The sequence below is a fragment of the Chrysemys picta genome, unplaced genomic scaffold, assembly GCF_011386835.1.
Source record: "Chrysemys picta bellii isolate R12L10 unplaced genomic scaffold, ASM1138683v2 scaf107, whole genome shotgun sequence".
NCBI lineage: Eukaryota > Metazoa > Chordata > Testudines > Emydidae > Chrysemys > Chrysemys picta.
The window spans coordinates 105001-110000 of NW_027052814.1; the positions used below are offsets into that span (position 1 = coordinate 105001).

A 5000-nucleotide genomic window follows, 5' to 3' on the forward strand; every position below is an offset into this window, starting at 1 on the left:
CCCCCCCCCCCCCCCCGGGCGCTCCAGGGGGGAAAGCTTAATAGTCCTCCCCCGAGGACTCCGGGGGCAGGCTTAACAGTCGTCCGCCCCGGGCGCTCCAGCGGGAAAGCTTAATAGTCCTCCCCTGACAGTGTGTGTGTGTGTGGGAGGGAGGCTTAGCAGTCTTGCCCCGGGTGGTCCGGTGGGGGAGGCTTAGCAGTCATCCCCCGAGGACTCCGGGGGCAGGCTTAATAGTGGTTCCAGGGGAGGCTTAATAGTCTTCCCCCGGGCAGTCCGGGAGAGGCTTAATCGTCATCCCCCGACAGTGTGTGTGTGTGTGTGTGGGGGGGAGGCTTAGCAGTCTTCCCCCAGGCTGGGTGGGGGCCTGGCGGGAGGCGTCGCAGTCTTCCCCCGGGCGGTCCGGTGGGGGAGGCTTAGCAGTCGTCCCCAGGGCGGTCCGGGGGTGGGGTGGGGTGGGGGGCCTCACAGTCGTCCCTCGGAGAGCCGGGTCGGCGGCAGTGGTGGGTTTACGTCCAGCCTCCGGAGGGTGCGCGTCCTCGGAGGCGATGCAGGCGCCGCAGAGAGGCAGCCTCCGAGGCAGGGAGCGGAGCACCGAGGCTGGGGAGAGGGGAGCAGGAGCCGGGGGCTGGGGGTGGGGGTGGGGGGCGTTCAGGACAACCGGTCAAGCCCCGGGAAGCAGCTGTCAAATGTTCCAAGTCCCCACTCGGCCACCAGGTCCACCCCAGTCTAGCAATGGGGTTGACCTGGCTGACGGCCGGTTAGTATCAAGGTAAACTCACCGTCGTCCACAGGAGGGCAGCTCTCAGGCCGGCCGGCTGCGGCTGACTCTGGGGCGGCGCCCGGTCCCGGCAGCGAGGGGCGGGGGGCGCGGAGCGAGACGGGGCTAACCGGGGGGGGGGGGCGCCTCCTGCGACTTTGGGGGCCGCGGGTCGTCAGTGGCGTGCAGGCCGGGCCTCTCCCGGGGGATTCGGGGGGGCGGTCCTGCGGGCCGGGCGCAGGGGGCTCGGGCGAGCCCGGGCCGGTCCGCCCCGGGGCCGGGGTCTCCGCCTGCGGCTCAGGGGGGCGCGGGTCGTCGGGGGAGGAAGCCCGGGGGAGCTGCACACCGGCCCGCCAGGCCAGGCCTGGCCTGGATGGCCGCGGGGGGATTCGGGGCGGTCCCGCGGGCCGGGGGCCGGGCGCAGGGGAGGCGGGGGGTCCGAGCGAGTCCGTCCCGGGCCCGGGGCCTCCCCCTGCGGCTTTGGGGTCCGTGGGTCCCCGCTGGCGGAAGCCACTGGGAGCTGGACACCCGCCGTCCGTCCCGCCTGGCCAGGCCTGGCCTGGGTGGCCGCGGGGGGATTCGGGGCGGTCCCGCGGGCCGGCGGCCGGGCGCAGGGGAGGCGGGGGGTCCGAGCGAGTCGGTCCCGGGCCTGGGGTCTCCCCCTGCGGCTTTGGGGTCCGTGGGTCCCCGCTGGAGGAAGCCGCTGGGCGCTGGACACCCGCCGTCCGTCCCGCCTGGCCAGGCCTGGCCTGGGTGGCCGCGGGGGGATTCGGGGCGGTCCCGCGGGCCGGCGGCCGGGCGCAGGGGGTCCGAGCGAGTCCGTCCCAGGCCCGGGGCCTCCCCCTGCGGCTTTGGGGTCCGTGGGTCCCCGCTGGAGGAAGCCGCTGGGCGCTGGACACCCGCCGTCCGTCCCGCCTGGCCAGGCCTGGCCTGGGTGGCCGCGGGGGGGGATTCGGGGCGGACCTGCGGGCCGGCGGCCGGGAGGGTCCGGGCCAGTCCGCCCCATGCCCGGCGTCTCCCCCAGCGGCTTCGGTGGCCCCGGGGGGGGTCCTCCGCGGAGGAAGCCGGGTGGGTGGGGAGCCGGACCCCAGGCGCCCAGACCCGTGACCTGCGGCCGCGACCTCCGACTCGGCAGGAGCGACGAGGGGCTTTCCGGCCCGTCCCCCCCTCTCCTTCCCCCCCAGAAAAGGAGAGAGAGCTGACTCGGACCGGGAAAAGCTGCCTACGGCACCTGGGATTCCCAGGCGGTCACCCATCCAAGTACTAGCCAGGCCCGGGACGGTTTACCTTCCGAGATCGGACGGGATCGGGGGCGTTCGGTCCGGTATGGCCGTAGGCACCCGGCCCCGCGCCTCCTCGCCCGCTTTCCCCTGCCGACGCCCGGGCCTGCCGCACGGTGAGCCCCGGTCGGACTGCCCCCCCCCCTGCGGCAGGGCCCCCGTCTCTCGCGGGCCCGGTCCTTTTTTCCTTTTCGAGCTCCGGGGCCCGGGCTGGCCGCCAGAGCCCCTCCGCCCGCCCTCCCCGGCGTCGGGGAAAATACTGTCCCGGACTTCCAGTGCGCCCGATCCTGTCAGCCGGGGGGTGGGGAGGGGCAGTCCCTCGCTGCGGCCGGGGAGGGTGAGCCCAGGGCGGCTTGCCTGCCGTGCGAGGCCCCTCTCGGCCACCAGGTCAACCCCGAGTCGAAAGGGCTGAAAAATTTTCAGAGTCCCCTCCCGGGCACCAGGTCAACCCGTGGAATCGGACGGGTTCACCTGCTGGCCGGTTCGCTTCCCGGCCACCAGGTCAACCCCTAGGTTGCCGACCGGCCTACCCAGTGGCCGGTTTGCTTTCCGGCCACCAGGTCAACCCCTAGGGGTTTTAACGGGGGCACGCCCGGTGGCCTCTTTCCCGTCCGGTCACCAGGTCAACCCGGATCTCCCTCCTTCCCTGGGCGTCCCCTCCTCGGAGGCGTCAGGTTCCATTTCCCCCCCCCCCCCAGACTTCCAGGGGCCCGATCCAGTCGGCCGGGAGGCAGTCCCTCGCTGCGGCCGGGGAGGGTGAGCCCAGGGCGGCCTGGTCCATGTCTCTAGTGGGCCCGATCCTTTTTTTTTTTTTCGAGCTCCGGGGCCAGGCCCGCCCGGGCAGCCCTCCTCGGAGGCGTGGGGCGATTCCCCCCCCCCCCAGATTTCCAGGGGCCCGATCCTGTCGGCCGGGAGGCAGTCCCTCGCTGCGGCCGGGGAGGGTCAGCCCAGGGCGGCTTGCCTGCCGTGCGAGTCCCCTCTCGGCCACCAGGTCAACCGCGAGTCGAAAGGGCTGAAAAATTTTCAGAGTCCCCTCCCGGGCACCAGGTCAACCCGTGGAATCGAACGGGTTCACCTGCTGGCCGGTTCGCTTCCCGGCCACCAGGTCAACCCGTGGAATCGGACGGGTTCACCGGCTGGCCGGTTCGCTTTCCGGCCACCAGGTCAACCCGTGGAATCGAACGGGTTCACCTGCTGGCCGGTTCGCTTTCCGGCCACCAGGTCAACCCCTAGGTTTTAAGGGGGGGGGGACGCCCGGTGGCCTCTTTCCCGTCCGGTCAGCAGGTCAACCCGGATCTCCCTCCTTCCCTGGGCGCCCCCTCCTCGGAGGCGTCAGGTTCCATTCTTTTTTCCAGACTTCCAGGGGCCCGATCCAGTCGACCGGGAGGCAGTCCCTCGCTGCGGCCGGGGAGGGTGAGCCCAGGGCGGCTTGCCTGCCGTGCGAGTCCCCTCTCGGCCACCAGGTCAACCCCGAGTCGAAAGGGCTGAAAAATTTTCAGAGTCCCCTCCCGGGCACCAGGTCAACCCGTGGAATCGAACGGGTTCACCTGCTGGCCGGTTCGCTTCCCGGGCACCAGGTCAACCCGTGGAATCGAACGGGTTCACCTGCTGGCCGGTTCGCTTCCCGGGCACCAGGTCAACCCGTGGAATCGAACGGGTTCACCTGCTGGCCGGTTCGCTTTCCGGCCACCAGGTCAACCCCTAGGTTTTAAGGGGGGGGACGCCCGGTGGCCTCTTTCCCGTCCGGTCAGCAGGTCAACCCGGATCTCCCTCCTTCCCTGGGCGCCCCCTCCTCGGAGGCGTCAGGTTCCATTCTTTTTTCCAGACTTCCAGGGGCCCGATCCAGTCGGCCGGGTGGCAGTCCCTCGCTGCGGCCGGGGAGGGTGAGCCCAGGGCGGCTTGCCTGCCGTGCGAGTCCCCTCTCGGCCACCAGGTCAACCCCGAGTCGAAAGGGCTGAAAAATTTTCAGAGTCCCCTCCCGGGCACCAGGTCAACCCGTGGAATCGAACGGGTTCACCTGCTGGCCGGTTCGCTTCCCGGGCACCAGGTCAACCCGTGGAATCGAACGGGTTCACCTGCTGGCCGGTTCGCTTCCCGGGCACCAGGTCAACCCGTGGAATCGAACGGGTTCACCTGCTGGCCGGTTCGCTTCCCGGGCACCAGGTCAACCCGTGGAATCGAAAGGGTTCACCTGCTGGCCGGTTCGCTTTCCGGCCACCAGGTCAACCCCTAGGTTTTAAGGGGGGGGACGCCCGGTGGCCTCTTTCCCGTCCGGTCAGCAGGTCAACCCGGATCTCCCTCCTTCCCTGGGCGCCCCCTCCTCGGAGGCGTCAGGTTCCATTCTTCTTTTTCCAGACTTCCAGGGGCCCGATCCAGTCGACCGGGAGGCAGTCCCTCGCTGCGGCCGGGGAAGGTGAGCCCAGGGCGGCCTGGTCCATGTCTCTAGTGGGCCCGATCCTTTTTTTTTTTCCGAGCTCCGGGGCCAGGCCCGCCCGGGCAGCCCTCCTCGGGGGCGTGGGGCGATTTCCCCCCCCCCCACCCCCAGACTTCCAGGGGCCCGATCCTGTCGGCCGGGAGGCAGTCCCTCGCTGCGGCCGGGGAGGGTCAGCCCAGGGCGGCCTGCTTGGCGGCCGGGTCCATGTCTCTAGTGGGCCCGATCCTTTTTTTCCCTTTTCCGGCTCCGGGGCCCGGGGTGCCCGGGTAGCCCTCCGCGGTGGCGTCGGCCAATTTTTTTTAAAATCAGACTTCCGTGGGCCCGATCCTGACGGCCGGGAGGCAGTCCCTCGCCGCGTCCGGGGACGGCGAGACGCTCGGCCACCGGGTCAACCCGGAGGAAGCGGGCTGGGGGAAGAAAAAAAAAAAAAAAGTTTTCCAAGTCCGAAAAATTTTCAAAGTCCCCTCTCGGCCACCAGGTCAACCCCTTTGGAGCGAATGGGTTGACCTGACGGCCGGTCGTCTCGCGG

The 5000-nt window shown here is 70.7% G+C and overlaps 1 non-coding gene across 1 annotated transcript; it reads right to left on the minus strand.

The window, feature by feature from the left end:
* Positions 1–1976: 1976 nt before the first annotated feature.
* LOC135978039 (5S ribosomal RNA) lies at positions 1977–2095 on the minus strand. Its single transcript, XR_010595470.1, has one exon. It is a non-coding gene; the product is annotated as a 5S ribosomal RNA (ribosomal RNA).
* Positions 2096–5000: the final 2905 nt, after the last annotated feature.